The sequence below is a fragment of the Dermacentor silvarum genome, chromosome 3, assembly GCF_013339745.2.
Source record: "Dermacentor silvarum isolate Dsil-2018 chromosome 3, BIME_Dsil_1.4, whole genome shotgun sequence".
Taxonomy (NCBI): Eukaryota; Metazoa; Arthropoda; class Arachnida; order Ixodida; family Ixodidae; genus Dermacentor; species Dermacentor silvarum.
The window spans coordinates 55,799,145-55,822,902 of record NC_051156.1 but is presented as its reverse complement, the minus strand read 5'-3'; positions in this window follow the sequence as shown (position 1 = coordinate 55,822,902).

The following is a 23,758-nucleotide window of genomic DNA, read 5'->3' as shown; positions in this document are numbered from 1 at the left end:
TATAGCAATATTCACTATAGCAGACCCACCATTGTCACAGCTTCGCTGACTTCCATCTTCACCGTAGTGGAAGAGCTCGGAAGTTTCTCATTGTAATTATGCCATATAGGGAGTTCTTTTGTTTGTATCCCGCGGTTTCTGTTTATCGTTATTTCGTGTTGTTATCTGCCTTATTGTTTCCTGCATTACCGCGTCTTCTGTATAACTTTTTTATGACTTACTGTTCCTTTGTTACCACCTCCCATTTACAATGCATTTGAGCGTATTTAGAATAAATAAATAAACAGCAATGCTGAAGGACAAATTGTAGCAAAATATTGATCGAAGCCACAGCTATTAACTGGGCTCTTAGCTGACTTCCTCACTTAGGATGATGCGTCATGAAACAGTTAACTGAGCAAAATTTTAAATTATCGCCGTACACACAAGAAATGTCACTTGCAGCATTCAAGATCCTATAAACCCATCTCGGTTGTTATTCTCCCGCCTAGGATTCTCTTCTTAGCAGCACGAGCAGTGAGTGACACTCTGGTTTATTGCGCAGCAACTTCCGGTTAGGGACCGGCTTCCGGTTTGTCAGAGGTGGGATGAAATTAAAAGTAAATAAAAAATAAATACAAACAAGTATATATCGATGGTTATACTTATAGTTGATGATAGATATGACATCAGAGCACATTTTTAGTACAGTAAAGAGCTAACTAAGTGTAAGGAATAATTAAAAACAATTAAAGAAAATTCAATTGCCGTACACCTGAAGCACACAATCGTACACATTAGATACCCACCGCATCAGTACAGGTTGCCGTGAAACAACAAGACCAGAAGTGACGTCATCAGTGACGTCATACTCAACAAAGGGGTACCCGCTCATTACTAATTAAAATAAAAACAAGCTAATTAGAGCTACACACCACCTCACAGAGTGAACACCTACCACAGCGGAGTGGTGTCATCACTCCCTCCTCTCTCGCTTCTCTCCCGGAGCGCCCCTGCTCTGTCGCTCGCTCGCTCGCGCCAGCTGCGTGTCGGCGCTCATTACATGCTCTCACGCCATCGCCAGATGGGCGCGTAAGGTGCTCTTCGTGTGCCGTCCGCTAGGGGGCTACGCGTGGCGCCCTCTTCGCCCTCTTTCGCTCGCTCGCCCGCTCCTCTGTGCGTGGCGGTTTCTCGACAGTTCCGTTCGCTTGCTCCACTGAGTTCGGTTTCCTGCCCTACAACAGGGTACACCAATGCCGGGGTGCGAGTGCCACTAGCAGACACCTAATTCAAGGATTAGGGTCTTTGCTCCTTTTATTAAGTGCCCTAATAACATCACGTCTTGCAAATACACGATACTACTCAACGATTAAGATGTTGCTTTGTTAAATGCCCTTTCCGGAAGCACTAAGCTAAATGAGCAGCATTTGTCCTATCTGCTCCGGGTTAACCTCACAGCTGTTCATCGTGCATTCCCTCTACAGACCTCAGCTGTGACAGACACCCAGCTAGGTCTATTTGGTGTAGAACACCAACACCGAACCCAGCGTAAACAGCAAAGAAGCTAGGTTTCGGTCGACCCGCATTCTGATTCAACTGTCTCTAGCATCGGTCACTGTTACGCGCCACGCCCTTGCGAACACACATAGGACAATGGTGTCAAAATCAATCTACCGAGTCATCACATTTCATTACTCAGTCTCCGTGATTGGCCCAGGCACACGACGCTACAATAACTTCACTGTAATATGTGCCAGCATTTGAGCAACGCATCCGCACTGAGCTACCAGGAAAGAGGTGTGACCCAGCTCTAACGCCAACAATAGAGCTCGGTGATTAGGGCGTGGGCTGCAATTATTTTGTCTCAAGAACAACGTTTTTTCGCCCCGAATAAACTAAACCTAACATAGTCACTTTCATATATGCCACTCCGTCAAGGAATTGAGGGAATTTTCCAGGAACAGCGAACTACAGACCATCTTGAATTCGCTCGCACACTCCAAGGCATTTAAGAGAGGCACCGTTAACCCCGGCAACTCCTTTTCTCTACATTTTGGTGCCGCGAAGCAAGGGAGGAAGGACTTTCAGAGGTGAGATCGAACAGTCTTTACGTTCTCGCGACCGCACTGAAACCTGTAGGAGTATCATGAAGCACCGAAGTATCCGGCTGTTGTGCAACGCCTGACTGTACCAGAGATCCAAATTGCGACAAATGTCAACGTGAACACTGCCCGAAACTTCTTCGTATACGACATATTTGTGTCTCAATAGACCGGAACGTCTACTTCGCATCGCGACGCAGCCGATCAGTTATCATCAGCATTTTAAGCATTAGATCGGATCACGTAGGTTCTATTTGAAAGGCGGCGCCCTGCACGCAAAATCATTACGGATGTCAGCGCTAGCAACGAACTTCTTTTTCATTTAGATTGCCCAACCTTACGTGAGTTGCTGCACCTTCATGGCAGTTTGATAGAACAGTACCGCATGCTCAGAGAAATAGCTAAGGAAGTAGACATCGACTAATTGGAAGTTAAGATTGGGGGATCTGACAGTTACGATCATAAGACCATTCTGGCGTAACTCAGAGCCGAATTTAACATTGCTGACACACGAAATGCTTGACAGGATCACATGAAACAAATAAACGATACGCATTGTGGCAAAAGTACAGAATGTGCTATCCTCTATGGATCCGCCAGTCTAGCTAATGCGTCTACCTCCTCAAGAGAAGTCTGCATACATCGCTGGACGCGTCGATCTCACGAATAAGCGTTCAACAAACTGTAAAGGGGGAAATTAGTATTAGCATACAGCAGAAAGGACGATCCGAGAAATAAACATCACAGATCACAGATGAACCGCAAATTACAGAAACAACTTTCCACTCGCATCTTGAACTCACTCCAATCGTTGATAATCCGTGACACTGATGTCATGACGACAGCGACAATACACGAGTACTAAATGAAGATATTCCTATATTTAGAAAAAGGGAGACAGTTAGTGAACCTGAAGACAATCTGCCAGATATGAATCACAAGACTGTATACAAGTTGACGACGACACGTTGCTCAGGTGTTGTAGTGCCCGCAGCTTTGCCCACAATCGTGGGATGCAAGAAAACGAAGGTTATTTTACAAAAAAAACAGAAGCAAGGCTATAGCGACACAGAAGCCTGCCGATTGTGCTGAATGCCTACAACTCGTCGAGTAATCTACGGACGCGAAGGCGCAGGAGCATATGAATGATCAAACATCTGTCAGTACAAATGCAAATTGCCATGACGGTGTCGCCGCGGCGAATGAAGTGGCTCAGACCAAGGCACATGACTAAGATTGCCGAAATTACTTGCAGCCAAAACTAAATATTTTAAAAGCAGAAGGCTCCTCGAGAAGTGCAACAACTGATATACTAGGAAGATTCTCCACAGGCAGATATTCCTGCTCAGAACCATTGATGGGCAGTACGAGTCGGCGCGATCAAAAGCACGAGTGTGGAACAAGCGTTGCAAGCATCGGTTGAAGATCACGACCAGGCGAAAACCCGATAATATCTGCACGATTAACATGAAATTGGTACGGACAAATGAGAGGAACAAATCGAGAGGAAATTAGTGAAATGAAAGGAACAAGCGTTGTCTACTTAGAATTCTTTAGCCTTAGCGTAGTTTCACTCGCAGTCACCACAATTGGGCCGCGAAGGATGTTGAAAACTGTGTACAATACGAGGAAGTGGTGCTATCAGGATCATCATCATCGCCTGTGTGTTCGAATAAAGGGCATAAAGGCGGGGGCTTCACCATGCAGAAAGGAGCTCGTTCATTTCAGCAATTTCCCGACGTGAAACTCGGGTAACAGAGGTTGCCGGCACTGACTATTGCATGCGCTTTGCTAAAACAAATGCACTTTCGAGCGGTCGGACAATTTACGTGGCCCAGTTTAATATCGAGAGGTTGTGCTTCAACACGGCGTCCCACCCTCTCCTGCCAATTTACTGATCACAGACCTAGCCAAAGCGATGAAGTCGGAGCTGCCAGACGAAATACTGCACCTAGTAACACTATCCATGACTATACGTGTGACAGCGTATGAAGCACACAGAAACAAGCTGAAAGAGCGCCTGAACAACATACTCGCAGACATGCTGGCCGCCTACTTAGATGTCCAAGACAATCTCTGGGACGGCATCTAAGGCGCCTTTTCCCCACAACAGGGCAGAGCAGGAAATAACGCAGCTGACATTGTTAGAGATCACGTATATGCACTAAGCCACACAAATTCCCGGCTTCATGCTCCCGTAAGTTAGCGGTAATACAACCCCTATGTCGAAGACATCTATCAACGTGTATCAGTCAGCAGACTACTCGAGATACTGCGGAGCGGAGGACAAAAAACGCACCGACGATCGAAGTTATGACTTCACGTGTCGTAGACAGGCGTACGCCTTCGGAGAGTGCGGCCAGGTGTGAAGAATCATTCGCCGATGCGGAATAAGTAGAGAAAATCCTGCGCAGCTACTTTGGCTCTGCCAATACCGTTGAAATGTGTTGAGAAACTCGACTACGAAGGCATTGCTGCCGCAGCGACACCGTCGATCCGGTGAGGTGGGCTAGTTAGTTGCTGGTGATCGCATTCTATTCGCAGCACAGACATAACACATACTCACAAAGAAGGAAACATATAGACTGGACGAGCGCTTAGCTCCGGCACGTGCAGTCTACTTATTTCTTTCTGTATGAGTCTGTATTAAGTCCGCGCTACAAACATGAAAGCAACACCGTGAACTTCCGGACGTGATCCACGGCGTACGCTTTCTACACGCTATCGAACACAAGGAACCTTAATCATTTGTTTGTTTTGATTAGTTTCCCTGTGTTGAATGTTGTTGTTTTACGCGAATTTTGTCGTCTTTACTGTCATGTGTTTTTTCAACATCTCAGAGAGGGAGGCACTGCCATCTGTGTTATTCGGTTTCATGCAATCCCTTATTTCCCTCTCTGTCCATTGTTTATCTGTGTTTTCATAAAAAATTATGACAACAATAATAATAATAATAATAATAATAATAATAATAATAATAATAATAATAATAATAATCGCTTATATAAGAGCTCTGCCGTCGCGAAAGTTGCGCTACCGATATTGTATGAATCGTACTATATTTCCAACGCCGTATACATCCTATTAAAAAATAGAACTACCGGTTGTTCTATCCACTACTGACGACAGACTGATCCGTCACGCAATGATTGTAATAATGCAAAACCACTTCATGAAATGTTGCAGCTTACTGAGTGCATCTGGGTGCAGTTGACAGAGACAGTTCACAGGATATCACGGATGTTATATACGTAGATGAATACAATGCCATTCATTTGAACAGAACAAATAGAGACGGTGGTGTTTGCTTATTTATTTATTTTATTTATGCATTAGTAAACTCTCAAGACCCATAGGGCGTTACAGAGTAAAATGTTACAGAGTTACATGTAAAAGCTTGAATTATTAGGTTGATGATTTGTCAGTAACTTTCCATCTTTTGAGGTTATATATTTAAAAGTTGATAACTGTCTATTTACAGTGCGTACCAGGCACCCTAATGGTAATATCAAAAATTATTTTTCAAGTTGAAGAAGGCTTTCTCTCCCGTGTTATTCACTACGACCCGAATTGCGGCTACACATGCTGCAGTGAAAGATCTATTGATTACTACAACATCGCTACACAAGTGATGTTTTGGGGCATCTTATGTTACAATTAGTTACCACATAGTCACGCACCTTCTTCTCATTAAGCCCATGAAGCAATAAAATCTTTTTTTTTGTGCGTCTTTGCTCTTTTGCCGATGTCATGCAGCTAACGTTCAGTTGTACGTTTAATTTTTTTCTTCCATGAGTTCACTCGTAACCCTTTTCTTTTCTAGCTACTCGTTCCATCTAGAGTATCTCTTCGTGTACTCTCAACTTCTTGGCTACTCTGTGATCCATAGACGCTCACTCACGCTCTCCTATAGCTTGCTTCCTTTCCTTGTTCCACACTTGACGTGGTCTTTTTCGTTCCACTCTATCGATATTTAGCCGCGTGTGTGCACTGGGTGCATCTGGTATGACATACGTATAAAAAAGTGTTACGCAAGCATAATTACACGACCAGGGACCCGGCGTGTTACTATCGCGGTTTCTGAATTCTACTTTAAATACAGCCATAGATTTTGCCACGAAATTAGTGGTAGGGACTCTGACATTAGTGGGTAGGGATCTGTAGGTATGGCAGTTATGCCAGCGTAGATATGATGGCTAGTGCAAGTATACATGCCCATACGTCGTCCTTCTAGCTTCAAACTTTTTGTGACTGCCCACATTGATCATCGTCAACAAAATGCGTTATATACCTCAACATTACATGCATCTGCATATTATATATTGCAATCATTCGCAATGAATATGACGGTGAGCAGTAGCATATTACCTTCGTGCAGTTAGAAAAATTTGTTTGCTTCTATAAGGGTAATAAATAACGCCGCAATAGCGCCCAAGTCACAATACTAACATTACACAAAGCCAAAAAACCTTGTTACATTACGTTACACAAAGCCAACAAGCCCCTCATTCTTACAACAGTTAAACTATCATTGCACCTGAAAAAGGCTTGTAAGTTTTCGCGAAACTGTATGTAGAATTTCCTATTACAACGAGCCGCATGAAAAAGCAAAGTCAGGCCAGATGTGAAATTCCGGGAAGGAGGACCTGGCAAACAATATAGGCGGTAACAACGTCTACCGACATTTATCAATATAAAACATTAAAACAAAGAATTCAGAGTACAAATAAAAAAGCGCAGTATAGTGTCAGACAAGAAGTGTGTAGCTTAAACAATTGTACGTAACGATAATTCTGGCAAACATGAAATAAACTTCGGTGTGAACATGCTTTGATTATAATTGGAAGTGAGTTACAAATTAATATCGCGGCAAATTTCTTACAGGCAGTGCGCGCTCTTAGAAAGAGTATGATACATTTATTGTTCAGGGAAGCTTGCGAACTAGAGTGATGAGGGCTGTGAAGAAAGTGCTAACACGCCCATTTTGCTGGCTTTGAACATGACAAAAGCCACTTTTAGGACAACCGTGTATGTCACAAAAGAGCGCATAATCTAAGCGCGCGTCGCGCATCACTCAAGCCAGCAAGGAAACAAGACGGCCCCGCGGCAGCTTCGACAGAATGAGAGACGCATACGCCACAAACAGCCGACGCGACCAACAGAGTCTAGAAGCTTCGACAAGACAAGCGAAGGCGACGCTAACGAGCGACAGAATAAGAGATCATGCGCGTCGAAACACCCTCTCACCCGGCGAGCAGAGAGAGAGAGAGGGAGTACGGCAACCCGGCTTGCGCCAACGGATGAGTCACCACCCTCTTCGACGACGCTCCAACGGCCGCGGTCGAAAACGCAAGAAATGTCTAGAAGATGCCCAGGCTTTGTTAATACTACGGGATAGCAACTCCGACGGAAAGTTCGAGAAGCACCGGCGAAGGCAATAAAACGCCGTGCGGGAATCAGAAGGGGGATCTGACCGCGCCGGTGACGAGATGTGACGTTAAGACCGAGCGCCTGCGGAAGACGGGGATTCTCCGGCTAGCTAACCGACGTGTTTATCGAGCGTCGGCATTTCCAGAAGAAGTTTCTTCAAGATACGCCGAGATCGCCCAGCTCAAGACCAGCACGGGTGAATACGATTGGACACTGTGTCCCTATTCATTCCGTACTTTACGTGTTGGACTCTTAGTGCTTGTCGTTAATTATTTTCCAGTGTTTTCTTAATACCCATCTGAAGTGTATTGTGATGTGTCTAGCCGAAGTGCGCACGTGTGTATGTAACTGTCTTATTTGAAGAATATATTTTGTTGTGTTTTGACAACTGTGGGCTCTAACTCAGTCATTAGACCACACCCGGCGTTCCCTGGTGCACGAGATGGCCCCTTATTAACTGTCCTTGCTTTCGTGGAGTTGTTTTCGGAAGCTCATAAGTCGGCTTTAGAATTTGGCCCGCAGCGGGTGGCCCGAAAGGTCTACGTTCAGTTTTGTAGTAAAGGTACATGAAATATTATCACATAAATACAGCGTCTAATAAAAGTAGAAAGGAATACAAGAGCACTAGCTACAGGACAGGCACTTAATAGGTCTGCCTCGTTAGCTCGTTCTGCTGAATGAACTTTTGCTTGTATTTAAAGTTTTGAAGTAACGAGGAAAAGGAGCATACCGAACAGTTATTCCTGGGGCATCCTTTGTTTCCGTTACCCAAAGGGTACAGTATTGGCAACTTTACGTACCGGAATTTGTCGGTTAAATAACTGCGCAGAAGGGGTTGGAAGAGCTCAAACTATATATAATATTTCTAGTTTCAAAAAGAAGTGCTGTCAATAATTCTATCGAATGCTTTTATTAAAAGAACAATTATGCCAAACGACCAAAGCCATTTGTGGCTAAAGATTTTGATTGCCCGCTGAGATCTAAAATGAGTAGGTGGCCTGCAACAACGACACTGTAATCACGACAACATGACAGTGGATCAACAGTGCATCTTAACGAAGAAAAAAATTGACTGATGGACGGACGGACGCACCGGCACAGCAAAGCCTCTATTCGGCACTAAACTATGGTTACTGTAAAATTCAGTCAGTGGTTTCTTACCTTGTATCCGCGCAGACGCTTATTTCTAATACCAACATTCCTCTAGTCGCTTGCACTCCATTCAAAGCAGCGATTATTGGAGAACACTGGCGTGGCGCACTTCGTTCATGCTTTTCTCCATCATAGACACAGGCCTACTTGTTTTCCTTCCACATAGTGCAAAACGGGTTTTCTCGGCAGTGTTAGCCGTTTGTGCTTAGGTCTACTAGCATACCAGGCTACATATGAGGAAGTTCAAAGACCTCTACCGTGTATCCCGCTGTCGTACTCACCGGGCAAAATCACCAGCCTTTTTGACGCATGCAGCCATGACAAGCCAATCGGCGCAGTCGCACCATTGTGATACCCATATTGCGTGTTCTCCCGCAATTTGGACCCTTTTGTAGTCGTAATGAATTGATAAAGAATGTAACATAACGCTCGAAAAGCGTCGGAATAGAATGAAAAGTAACGTAACGGGCTTGCAATAGGTGCTGATTGCGTTGAACATGGAACATAACAATCTTTTCAATGCTTCTTTTACACGCTTCCGTTGAGAGCGAGTTTTCCGCCACAGGTGAAGGAGCAGTGAGTAGTAAACCTGGACGCTATAACGCATAGAAAGCAGCCATGTCTGTCTCGAATGCACGGGGTATTTATGGGCTGTAGCCCACCCATTCAGAGTTCGCATGCCCGACTGCTGAAAAATTTATCAACACACCATTAGAGAGGTACTCACATGCAAACTAAAGCCGTTTTCCATAAGAAGTAGAAGCCTGCGACCCTGAGAGCTCGATTTCTCTTGGCGGTTTCCAGCATCGAAGGCTCCTTCATATTCGTAAATAAGTTCTCTATGTGCCTCAATTTTTTGCGGTTGTTGTAATCATGCCAAAAATAGAACTAGTTTTTTTTTTCAGGGGAAGAAGAAATTACTAATCCCAAGTGATGACTGCTGACGATTCCATTGTGTGTTGCAGAACAGTGGGTGAGCTGTACTGAATAACTATTGCTAAGAACAAAAGTACCCATGTGCAACGTTCCGTGGAAAGGCAATAACAAAATCAGTTTGTGCCGACCTAATTGACACAATTAAATGCGATCATGGAGGTGAATTTCCTCTGCACAGTTGAAAACAAAGAAACACGAACATACAAGATTATGTGGTTCTGCCATGTTTTATCACGGTGATTCTTTTGTGCTGTCCTACATCTATGCAGGGCAAGTGTGCAACACTAAGTAAGAACTAAATAGCCTTCATATAAGCGTTCATCAACAGGCCAACTGTAAGTACAGTAAATGAATAGCCAGCAATATTGAATTGCCTGCCATTTTTACGTGATTTCTGTTTTACACATTGGGCAACAGCGGTGACGGCGGTAAGACTTTAACCTGCTTCTCTGCTTTTATGCGATGCCTGATGCATCCTGAAGCCTACAGTATGTTTCGCTTTGTGGACGACGCCTACATCGCCGACACTGGTATTTTGCTTTTTACATTCACAGTGCGTCATTTAAGTCTGATGTAGTGTATTACCAAATAAGTATTCCAATACTGTTGCACAATCGATAGACTATTCTGTGTTTATGCATATATTCGGATCTAAATTGTAAGACTGAGCTCATACTGTCAATACTCATACTTTCGTTTTCTTGCTGCATTTTTTTTAAAGGGAGTGAGATGTGCCCTAGAACGCCTGAAGTTATTTTGCTCATTGCTCACCAGTGCACATACTCTTTAGCGTATCTTTATCCCGATATGGAGTGAGCTTTTCGTGAAGAACTTTTTTTAATTCGTTCACGAGAGTTCAACATTACTTTATCTGTGATTAAGTTGACAAAGGCGTGCTTTTGGGATATCAAGGCTCTTATATGCATAGATGGATACACTGTCATTCATTTGATCAAAACAAATAGAGGCGGTGGTGTTTGCTTATATGCAAACGCTGGAATAAAGACGTTGATGATTTGTTCGGTAAGTTTCGATTTATATTGAGGTGACATCTTTCAAAGGTGATAGCCGTCTGCTTACAGTGCTTACCGGGCACCCTAATGGTATCAAAAATAATTTTTCAAGTTCAAGATTGTTTTCTCTCTCGTGTTATTAACCACGAATACACTGTAGTGGCTAGGTGGTAATCTAAATATAGGCATCTGAGGTGCTGCGAACAAAGATGTAAATCTGTTTTCTTTCCTTGCTTCTAACTTTTTCTCAATGTGAATTGCACCACGACCCGAAGCGCTGATACATATGCTGCATTGATAGATCTGTGTATTACTAAAGAACCGCTAGACAAGAGATGTATTGGGTAATCATATGTTTGATTTATTTACCACTAAGTGACACACCTTCTCCTGATTAAGCTTGTGGAGCAACAAAATCATGTTTCGCGAGAGATATATTATCACATAAAAATTCATCTTCACTTTCCTTGTGGCTTATTACAATGGGATGATATGGCGTTCTCTTTATCTACTGATAAAATATGTAACTGTTTTATTGGCACTTTATATCAAAAGTAGTTTCCATATAAAATTCGGACGCAGCCCATCCGGACACCCTTTATTAACAGTGAAAAAATAAAATTTATATAAAAAAGCATAGACTATACAACGTGTTTATTGTAGCGCATGATCCAGACACAAAACAAAAACAAAAAATAAGTACAGAAATATCTTGCAAAGAGGTGCGCAGAAGTGGCACGAAAAAAAATAGAAGCAGGACGGGAAAGACGCTATTCTGAAGTTGGCAGAAATTGTTTAAATAAAATGCAGAGGCTGGCTAAACGCAGCTATTATTTTTCTACGTGAAAAATAATAGCTGCGTTGTTATACGTTATACGCTGTTATAGCTGTAAAGAACCCGAATGACGATCTTCGTCTACTCACAGTAGGCTATAATGTGTGAAGGTAAAAATTGTTACCTGATAAATTTAATGAGTGTTAATGTTGTTAACGTCTTAGTGGAAAGCTCGTATGATCTGGATGATTTCAGCTACTTCCTACTCTCATAAGAAAGTCTCTCTTTACTCATCCAATTCCCTAGCTTCAAATTATAAGTTGACTTGGAAATATTAGAATGGTTAAAAGACAGCACATTTATGGTTTGAAAATGGTGAAGGGTGGAAAATTGAGCGTGTTGATCTCTTACGACAATACATGGGAACAGTACGAGAGGACTGGACATGAATACACTGCGTCTTGTGTTTTGTTTCCTGTCGTCTCGCGCGGTGCCAAAATATGAGAAATGGACCCTAAAATTTTTTTCGGTCTTTTTACTCCATTTCTAATACATACATACTCTCGTCAAATTTATTTTAACGGTAGTTTTAACAAAAACGCTATGCTACATACACAAAATCTGCTTCCACGGGCGATTTATAATATACGTATTGGCTCACAAAATGTTAGTGGCAAATCAGTCACCACACACATATATTAAAAGAACTTCAATACAATCTTTGGTATCACGAATATGATGTATTTTTATATGTTAAGCTTTAAGACAATCGAATTGCAATATACTGTTCTTTCTTTGAATGTCGTGGAGCACTTCTAGCTGCTCCGAGATATTCATGATCAAATTTGATATTCAGTTAATGTCGCATTCAGCGGTGGAAATCTCGACACAACGTCACCTCCCCAGTGTGGTATAGCTAAATGCGCGTAGCACATGCTTTGTACGCCGACGCTAGATTTTCTGCGACACGGCGCCTTTAACGCTATCGCGTTAAAAGCATATTATAGTATTATCGTTTATATCTTGGTAACCGTACTACCCATAGCGCCTTACTTTGCTGTCGTTGTGTAGATGAACGAAGTAATTACTTTATCATACATGTGTCGCATGCGCAGATGCCCCGCTCTTAGCGCCACGCATGACGCAATCGGACCCAAGTTTTACCTCTAGCTCCGCGTTCCGAGAGGCATAGCTGGGCCGCACGTTTGCCGATCGAAGCGGGAGTCCTGGCATTTCAGAAAACTCACCCAGCCACAAAAGTTATATTTATAAAACTCAGACCTGTGCAAATGAGCAGTTATGAGAAGCACACGTGTCAAATTTGTTGCAAAAAATTACGCTTGCTCGACCATGGCTCCACTGCGTTCGACACGTAGGCTCCAGAAATGGCGTTAAGGACACGGGCGGCAAGACAGAGGGATACCCAACCCTTTTGACCACGGCGGAACGTGTCCGTCTCGGTAGAGAGCGCAAGCGCAATAGATTAGGGCATGCGAAGGAGCCTCATCTATCTATAGACTGCGGCGTGTTTGAGCGCCGCAGTGCAGTCTTGTGCGCCAGCCGTAGGGAAGGGAGACATTTCTGCACCCTAATAGGGGCGCGAACACCGCTTTGTTTTGCGCATGTCGGTTTAAATTAAATGTAAATACCTAGGAGTGCATGTATCAAGTGATTTAACTTGGACTCATCATATTATTCAGTTACCTAATTTCTGCAATCGATTGCTAGGTTAACAACGCCGTAACATGTCTGAAGTAAGCTCCTGAATCAAACTTCTTGCAAATAAAACCCTGATACGCTCTAAACTAGAATATGCCTGTACTATTTACTACAACCACCAGGTTAATATGGTTAATTCACTTGAATCAGTTCAGAACGGTCTTGCCAGATTCATTCATTCCGGCTACTCATATAACGTCAGTGTCTCAGCCTTAAAATTCCGGTTCTGTCTTCTCTCGCTCACCTCCCACCGCAAGAGTGCTTTTTTTTATTTTTAGGTTCTTTCATTTGCTGCCCACAAGTAACCAAATCATCATTGCAGCATATCGTTTCTCCCGCCATACGCATCCCACTGATGTGTATCTAGCACGCGCTCATTCCACTACATATCAGCGTTCTTTTTTTGCGCGCACACCCCGAGAATGGAATACCCTTCCTTATTACATCGTCCTTATCACCGACATTTCTCATTGCAAAGCTGCCCTTGAAGACCATCTTTCAAGTCATTGGACCTAACCTGCCCCACCATTTTAAGCATGAAATATTTTTAGCTCCCGCTGTAGACGACCTTGAAGTGCCCTTGAGCCAAAAGCCACAGCCATTATCCGGGCACTCTAAACAAGAACATGCCGGCAAGTTGCGAGAACAAAACGAGATCATCCGGGCAACCAGTCAAAACTTAAGAAGATGCGGTCTCTGGCCCGCAACCTTTGTACAGGACGCCATTACATACGCAAGTTAGCCTCCAAACAAGTTACAAAAATATTGCTTCCGAGTTCTTCCTAATGTTTCTTCACAATATCACTCAAGCTGTAACGTCTAGTACGATGAAGTTTTATTTGTCATTTCCAATAGCGACGTTCAAAAGGCAGATCATTATGGGAGAGCCACCAATTCTGTCTACGTACCCACCTCTCATGTGATGTCCCGTTCTGGGACCTTTGAGGTATTATGAATAAATAAATAAATTCGAACTTGGCTAGAATTTGACGCCAGCAAATACGAACAGGAGGGTGTAGTAAACGCCACGGTTCAGATCGTGCGCAGTAAACATCCTCTTCAAAATAAATGGGTACCCGGTGCGCAAAAGTGGAGGTAATTCGCTAAGGAAAGCACTGTTTTCAAAATACATATACACAGTTCAAAAGTTGCTATATAATAAGTGTTCTAAAACTAATGCTAGCCTTTTGGAGACCAAGTCTATGTAACGCATAGTGTATCAATCGCTGTCTAAAGAAATTTAAAATTGAACATTCCAGTACTGCAAAGCCATGTATTGGGACGGCTACCGATTATATAGGCAATAAAATTTGCGGCACTTATAAAAGAACTCCTGTTATAGTGTATGTCTTTTTTCCTCTCATCAACATTACTGCCACTTAGTTTGGCATACTGGCACTAAGAGACTTTTGAACAATTTAGAAGTACTACAAAAATGTATTGCGTTCCGTCGCAGGTTCGCTATACAGCGCACACATGTCTGAATTGTTTGCGAAGTTTAAGGTTGATAAACTACCGATTATTTATGAACGCTAGCTCTTGGCAGTGTTTACATTAGAAATAATGCATAACGTCAGGTATATACGAACTTTACCTAACGTTCCGCAGCATAGTTTCGGTTTCGTCCACCAAGGCACACAGATCACTAGCATATGTACTGTTTTCTTGTTGTCCTTTGTAGTGTTTGTGTTTTCAAGTGTTTCTGCATATTCTTTATATTAGGGCATTGTTATCTGAACATTGCTGAAGTCTTGCTTCCGGCCGCCTTTGTCTTATGGGGCACTGGGGCTATAGTCCAGTTGCCGTAATCGAGCTTCTTTTCCACTATCATTTGCGACTTATGTACTATCGACCACAAAAGTTTACGGACCAAGGGATCTCACAAAAAGCTGAATATCTCCGTATCCTCAAAACGCAGTCTGGTATTCCCATTTCCAGCCTCTACTGGTATATGCGAACAACATTGTGTTGTACGGTTTTACTGGCTAGCTTTAATAGCTGCTCGAATATTTAGCTTTTTCTGAGATCCCGTGGTCCGTAAACGTTTTTGGTTGATTCTCGTATGAACCAATGTAGTGAACATGAAAATGAAAAACTCAATCTCTATAACGCACAGGTATTTGCGGCACTCTTTTCGACCAGAGACGTGCTTTTTTGCCGACACCATTATCTGTAGGTTGTGTTGATTGCTAACAGAAATGTAACATCATATTGCAGTAAGCGTGACTTCTTGAGAATATTGTTACGGGTCAAAGGTGACAAAATTCATAAGTTTAAGTTTCAGGGAGAGAAGAGCGAAGCAAAGCTGAGAGCTGAGGCTATGATGCAAATAAGGCTTCACAGCCCAAAGCAGTGTTCTTTTACCTTGGCGTGACGTCACGTATCATTTTGCTGGAAGCGATGGGGTCAGAACTATGCAGCAACTTAAGCATAAAATGGTCAGAGCGCTCGAGAAAACAGTAAAAACTTTTAACTGCAACCAAAAGCGTACGTTATAAGCGATAGCTTTTGAAAATATCCAGCGTTTCTAGCCCACGGCTCGCTCCCACGCGCAAGCCGCCGTCGAAGGAACAAGCGTCTTAATTCGCTAAGAAGCCATGGCAGCGCCTTTATGGGTATGTTTACCAATTTACCACGTTTATGTATTTTTATTTTTTAAGATGAATATTTTGGAAACAAAGGAAACATTTATACATTGCGGTCCTAACTCACTTTCCCGTGTTCAGGTGAATGATTTACACTGTGCCATTTGCCGTGTAATAACGAGCTTGCGGCGCGATATGACATTAAACAGAAGCACATGAACAGTGGGAGGAGCTATTTGCACAACGCAATAGTTGTCAAAGTTTGTGCATTACGCCAGTTCTCGCTGCCCGGAGGCACAGCTTGCTTGTTTGCTCAAACTTTCAGCAACGGTAAATTGTCCGCGCGCATTGAAATTTAGGGCGAAGATTTTCTGCAAAATAATTTACCATGACGGGGCCTCTACATAATGTGACTATACTTTTCCGTAAAGTTGGCAATTTGGTCCCGGCTAAAGATGTACAATATAGAATCCTGGCGCCGCGTTACGCTAGAATTCTTATCGTGCGAATCTATTCATTGCGTAATATTGGTCTCAGTGAGAGCCCGATCTTTTCGATGGCGGTGGAGCGGCTTTTTTACGAGCAAATGACGAAGGGCAAAAAGAATAGAAAATGAAAAACGTTCCTAAATAATACGGACCCTGAAGTTGTATATTTATTTGGTATTCTCATTTCCTTTCTTTTTTTCTATTTGTGTATTACTATATATATTTCCCGAGGTCTTTTTTGCGGTATTTGGTGAATTTTCCTTCTTTATTGGGTTACACATCGCCACGTCTACACTATAACCGGTATCGATCACTCCCAAGCTCCAATGATCTCAAAAGAAGGGCATTAATTAGCCAAAACATCCACCCCGCTACACACACACACACACACACACACACACACACACACACACACACACACACACACACACACACACACACACACACACACACACACACACACACACACACACACACACACACACCAGCACCATTAAACAAATCACCTGCGAATCTTTCATTTATTTACCCCTTTACCTGAAGAGGATAAAGAGTACCTCGAGCCTTGGCAGCTGACAGAGCCCTGAAAGTAAAAGCACCTTCATAGGGCTTATCGGGATCTGTAGTGATGCACTGGTTTCTTTCTTAATGAATGCGTGTATTTTGGCATGTATTCAGAAAACGTCTCTTCCGTTAGAGCGCTTCGTAAATAGACGGAGTTCAGCTGCCCGGCAAGCAAGATACGACCTGCTTTAAGAAAGCACAATCGCTTCGGCATTGGCCAATCTCAGCCAGAACTTACTTCAGAAAAGTTTGGTGAGTACAGGTCCTGATACAACACAAGGGCGGGACTAGATACGCTCTTGTCACCAAAAATAGCTCTTTTCTGTACCCATCCCATATATTGTTCAGGCTTTTTCAATTTTTTTTTCTGGTTCACTCCTACTAGTGAACTAATACACACTAGCCACCTCTCAAGCATTGCCGAATCCCGTTTACTGAACACAGAAAATCTTAACCGCCCTATCACAATGTTTCTTATCTGCATGGCGGACCACGTTATCTTAAGTAAATGCAGAGAGAAGCGATCAGATGCATTTATTCTAAACGCTCCCGGGCTGACTCCCTCTCCCAACTAATGTAACACAGCGCTATGCGGCCACTCTGCATACGCAAAAAGCCTCAGCGGATTCCATTTCTAACTTGACTCCGGATTAACAAAGTTGCTGTGAACCAAATTCTAGCAATAAGACGCACCTAACACGCTGCGCCGCTTTCCACATCACCTTCCTTCGCGAGGACCGATACGCCTAACGGAGTACGTTGTGTTCGGATTGTGCACCTTGTCGGTAATAATGTCTACGTTTGCTTTCTTTGTCTGACCTGCTTCAACTACCTTAGGGTCGGCAGTATGTCCGAAAGAAGAATAAAATCTTGGTACTTAATTAGACCTATGTATTTGGCTATGTATTCATGCACCATGTACCTATGTATTCATGCACCAATAAGATAATTTAGCCTGGCTGTACGGCGAAGTAATCGTTTCATACTCTTGTGCTCAGATGTTCCCATCAGGGCTTTCTATTTTATCGCAGTGTTTCCTACCTTGTATTTGAATTCTTGCATATAAAAATGTCTACAAATAATTAGGTTCATTTTTAGCGAAGATACAATGCGCTAGTATGCCTCGTCACAGCATGTAGTATCAGAGTGCGCAGTCTCACACTTGTCCAATATTCATGTGCGGCACTGGGCCGTTACTACACGATTTCACGATAGAGAAGTTAATATTTTCGTCGCACAAATACAGTTCTCCATCGACGCTCAGCTGGCATGAGCACCGATTTTCATGTCCGAACTCTTCGGCGAACTGGCGTTCTTATCGCTATCAATATTTGAAGTTGGTTGAACAGAAGCAGCCATGCGACCTTCTTTTAAAAGCGGCACCTTGGAAATACCAGCTCTTATCGGATGATTATTCGCCAGAAAGGTACGAAGTAACGGTCGGCCAACATGCAGCGCCCAGGACCTTTGACAACTGCGCTGACATAACTTAGCAGCGGTCAGTCACGCCTCCAAAAATACCTTCCGTGACATTGGTCATGTACTTCTCATCCGCGGTTGAAAAGTTTGCCCGGCTCTAAAATTGGCGTACCCAGCAGATAATTATTTCATTAGGCCTACGGCTTCCCTCTGGGAGCAACGCCTATTTTCCATATTTCTAGAATAATGCATTTCTAGTCCTCTGCATGCGCAGTGAGAATCATTTCCTGCTTCACAAAGGCAACATTTCTATGAAGCAGAGGGATAGTAAATGCTACAGTGAACGTCTCCATTGATATGCGCATTGACTACGACACGCTTAGAGCAGTAGAGGCCAATAACTTCAGCCCCGGATAGCTTCCCTAGAAGGGCCTAAATTTGAGCAAGTTGGCAAGAATTCATGCCATTGTGGGACTTTTCAGTTGATAGCCCGCGTTTGTGTCGCCCTTTCTGTTCTTACTTTTGTCCGCGACTGCACGTATGCCTTTCAGTGGCTTCTATAGCTTCACAGAAAATCTTAAACTAGAATGGACGCCGCGCGTTACCTTCTCGGTGCAGGCAATATGAGGTGGAATAAAAACCCTTACCTTGAGCAAAACAAAAAGCCTTACATTTCAGAAGGCAGGTAGCCGTCTGCGAACAGGTCTGCCTCGAGCCATCATTTAAATATATTAGTCTCTCTCTCTCTCCCTCTCAGTGACACAAGCCCGGTCCGATGATCGGCAGTTAATTCCATTTCGTTGCACTTGACGAACATTGATAACGTGTAGGTAAGCATACGCAGCGACCTGAAGATCTGCCAATAAGAGCATAAATAGCCGCATACCCAAATGCGCGCTTCCACCGACTACATTTGACGCCGTGTGCAGCGGCATGTGGCCGTGCTGACAGCGTCGTGACCCGACAGTTATGAATTGTGTTGGTGCGCTTCACTGTGCGAAAGAAGCAATTTGCAGGGATGCTTAAGGATCACGCCGAGCAACGACAAAGCGTAAGTTATTGCTGATGGATATGCTCCAATCTAGAAACGCTGCAGATGCCCCTCGTAGTGGTTTTCATTATTTATGGAGCAGTGTTAATGCGAAACGTAACAATGATTTCGACAATGATGGCATGATAATTGCAGCTGTCATTGACACGCCATTGTAGTTATTCCGGTGCTGTTATGTTTTTTCTTTCTTTTTTTGCGTCATTGTACTTTCGATACTGTCGCAGTCACCGTGACATTATCACCGTGATGCCGTCACTCATGTCGTCGTCACTGCCCTCGTTGCCATGTTGTCACCGTTTTCAATAAAATCTTCACTAAAATCGGCGCGTACGGAGTTAAAAAACAAAACAAGAAAGAAAATAAATACAAAATGAGAGGGAACCGCCACCTGTGCGGTTACCTGGCGTTGTGCCCAGCAGGGAACATGTCGTTTTTGTTCATGGGGGCGGTCGCAGTTCATGAATCATAAATCAGCGCTTCGTTTCGGTCGCCGCAGCAGCGAGATACTGCTGCATGGACTAACTTGATACTGCGGCTTCTCACGCATACTTAGGAAATATAAGTCTAATCTGCTTCCAGATCGCCTAGTAAGGTAGAGGCTAAGCCCCATATGCACGAGTATAATTAAAATCAATCACCTTGTGAGTCGGCAAGTCCGCATATTGAAAAGCAATTAAGCCACGCAGCGCACAAGACGGGATGCGCGGACTCGCAGACGCCCACCGTATCACCCACCGTGACTACAATAATTGCCGTTGAAAATAAATAGAACGCGACTACTACCAGTAGCAGCGCCAGCACTGCCATGCGTCACGTATGCCTCCTCCTGCTGCAGTTCCACGATAAAAACGATGCCGTTACGTGAGGTTGATGATAAATCGTCGTCGGAGCTATTTGCCGCCGGGCCATGCGAAAACGTCGACCGAACGAGTACGGCGAATACAGACGCATTAGCACTCCAGGCTTGGCGAAATCAAATGGACTTGCACAACTCGAGAAGAAGCCATTTTCACAACCTGCAAATTCGGGAAGCGGATGGTTTCGTTATGTTAGATCTGAAGCTTTCTTCAGATCTTATTCGATTCTGTGTCCACATTTTTAAGATACACATCGCTATGCACTTGAGCCGCCCTTTTATTATTGCGATAGCAATTATATGGACCCTCCAAAGGGGATTTCTGCCGTCGGCGTCGTCGGCGCCGTGATGTTCCGTATGACGTCAATGGCGATGAAATCGTCGCCGCGCTCAGGACGCTGTATGTGCGAGTGAAAGGGCGCTCAGGACGCGCGCTTTCACGAGGAGCGAGCGCACGTCGGAGAGCAAACGCGCGTTCTGCGCCGTGCTCCCAGAGAGGCTGCAGAATTAAGAGTATGTTTCCTCCTTTACAATCACCATATAGAGAGCAAACGCGACTTTTTCCGTCGCGCGAAGGGCCATGGGGGGACGGGAGGGAGGGAGGGAGGGGAGGCGACGTTAAGCTGCGGCACCAAATGCGTATTTATATAAAACGTTGCGAGGCGAGAAGGTGGATAACAATTCCGACGCAACTCGACGAGTGTCCCATTGTCATCTCATCGAAAATATCCGCGCTGCCCCCGGAGGCACCGGCAACAGTCACCAACGCCGCGTGCGTTCGGTGCGAACGTGGGCAAAACGCCGCCGGCGTCGACAACAGTTCTGCGTGCTGCTGGTGCTGCTGCATGTCCAAGTTTATACAGCTGATAAAACTACTATCCTACTCCGTATAGCTCTCTGCTAATTTGCTATCGCAATTGATGCTTCACCTTTCGGGTGAAACTGCGACATTTTCATCCGTGCTTCTGAGTCTTTCCTCACAACTAAATTCGCTCTGCGCATCTCTGGTTTCAAAAGATACCCAACCCATATCCCTCTGGACCGCCGCCTTGGGGCTCTTACCGACCGCCCCCCAGACTACGCGGCCTACCAATTTTTGGTTAACTTCCAACCACCTCAAGATGTCAGATTTTAAGCACATGAAGACATTCAGCGGTGTTAGCGCTTGCACGGTTACACCCCCTTTCTGGATTCCTCGCAACCTCTCATATTCATTGTAGCCCGAAAGTACAATGTGTGTTATCATTGTTACATTCCGCTTCCTCTTCGTTTTATTGCGATAGCAATTATATGGACACTCAAAAGCAGATTTCTGCCGTCGGCGTCGGCGTCGCCGTCGCCGTGAGGTTCCGTATGACGTCAATGGAGATGAAATCGTCGCCGATAGATAAGTGGTTCTTGAGGGAAAGGGAAAGGTTGGCGCTATCTTCTGCAGCCCTTGAGGGAGCACGGCTCAGCGCCAACGGGGAGGGGTAAGTGGGAGCGAAAGAAGAGATAGAGTGGAGTCACCATGGCTGGGCGAAGCAAAACCGGCAGGCATAGGCGGCACGTATCAGGCCGAGATGGAAGGCCTTGGTGTGCTGCAGAGTCTGCAGGGGTGTTGTGCCAGGCCGGTCAGGCCCGGGGTGGGGTGGGAGGCCGTGAGGCCTTCCCGCTTGTAGAAATGTCTTTAGAGGCGTGCGGAGAGCCCTGACGAGTCAAGGAACTCCACGACGCCTCGAAGTGCAGAAAGGTGGTGTCGGCCGGGGAAGAGGAGATCTTCCTCCTTGCCAGAGGGGAGGCCCAGGCGGCGGAACTCCTGCAGGAGTGGGCCCCGCTGCTGGAGGTACGCCGGGCAGGCCAGCAGGAGATGTTCGATCGTCTCCGGCTCCCCGCAGGAGCTGCAAGCCGGGGACGTCGCTCGTCCCAGTCGATAGCTGCGTGCTGCCGTCCAGCTGCAGCCGATGCGGAGCCGGAGAAGGAGCGAGGTCTCCCTGCGAGCCAGGCCTCGCTGGGGGAGTGGTCGTGGGGGGCATCCCAGTGCCACCCGTTTGTCTGGGTGGTGGGTCGCCAGGTGTCGCCGCAGCCTCAGTCCTGTGAAGTCGCCCTCCGTCACGGCCCGACTGAGGGGCACAGTGGTGTGGTGGGCGTCCTTCGCCAGGGTGTCGGCTGCCTCGTTGCCCGGGATCCCTAATCGTCGCCGCGCGCCGAACGCTGTATGTGCGAGTGAAAGGGCGCGAGGGGCGCGCGCTTTCACGGGGAGTGAACGCACGGCGGAGAACAAACGCGCGTTCTGCGCCGTGCTGGCTTAAGGGCTGAAGAAGTAGGCGTCTCTTTCCTCCTTTACAATCACGATATATGTAGAGCAAACGCGCCTTCTTTTGACGCGCGAGAGGCTGTGGGGGAGGGGGGGGGAGGGAAGGGAGGCGACGTTTAGCTGCGGCACAAAGTGCCTATTTATATCAGAGGCTCCGGCAACAGTCACCAACGCCGCACGCATTTTGAACGAACGCGGGCAAAACGCCGACGGCGTCGACAACAGTTTTACGTGTTGCCGGTGCTGCTGCATGTCCAAGTTTGTACAGCTGATAAAGCTAATATCATTACTCCGTATAGCTCTCTACAAACTTGCTATCGCAATTGATGCTTCGCCTTTCAGGTGAAACTGCGACAACTTTTAGATTGTACGGGTCGGATATATGTTTGAGTAGGTCTTCCCTTCGTTTATGTAGACATCAAGGTATTTATATTGTTTGACAATGACTTGATGTTAATTGATACCATATGATTACACATCTCTTCAATAAAGATCGTAAATCCAGATTTCTCCATGCTAAACTTAGGACCGAGATTTCTCGTTTCATTCTCACACGCATTTGGGAGTCTCTGTAAATATATTGCATTGTCCGCTAGTAGCACTATGTTGTCAGAATACATAAGCCCCTGAACTTTCTGTTATGCCCTTTGCCCATTACGAATGTAAGAGAAATGAAACCCCAATTCACTATTTTATTGGGATAGCAATTAGATGGACGCTCCAAGCGCATTTCTGCCGTCACCGTCGCCGTGATGTTCCGTATAAACTCTAAACACGATAACGTCGCCGCGCGCCGTACGCTGTATGTGTGTGTGAAATCTTGCGAGTGTCAGCCAACGATCACGGCTTAATCGCGCGCGCGAGGCACGAGCGGGAGGCGAGGGAGGGGGGGGGGGGGCTTCTACTCCGGCTGCTGCTGCTTATGGGGCGTCCGCACGGGTGCCGTATCTTGACAGCGATTTGCGATGTGGACAAAGTACGCTCATTGCCGGTAGGTGTGCGTACTTCGTCTTAAGCCCCAACCAGACGTACGCGCAGGAAAGCGTCCGCACGCGCCGCATCGCGCTTGGGCGCGTACGGCGTCAGCCGCGGAGACCGCGTCGCGTGTGGACGCGTTGCGGCGTGGACACCTACCACTGCTAGAAAAAAAGTTGTCGCAGTTTCACCTGAAAGGCGAAGCATCAATTGCGATAGTAATTTGTAGAGAGCTATACGGAGTAATGATATTAGCTTTATCAGCTGTATAAACTTGGACATGCAGCAGCACCGGCAACACGCAGAACTGTTGTCGACGCCGTCGGCGTTTTGCCCGCGTTCGCTCAAAATGCGTGCGGCGTTGGTGACTGTTGCCGGAGCCTCTGATATAAATAGGCACTTGTGGTCGCCACGGCCT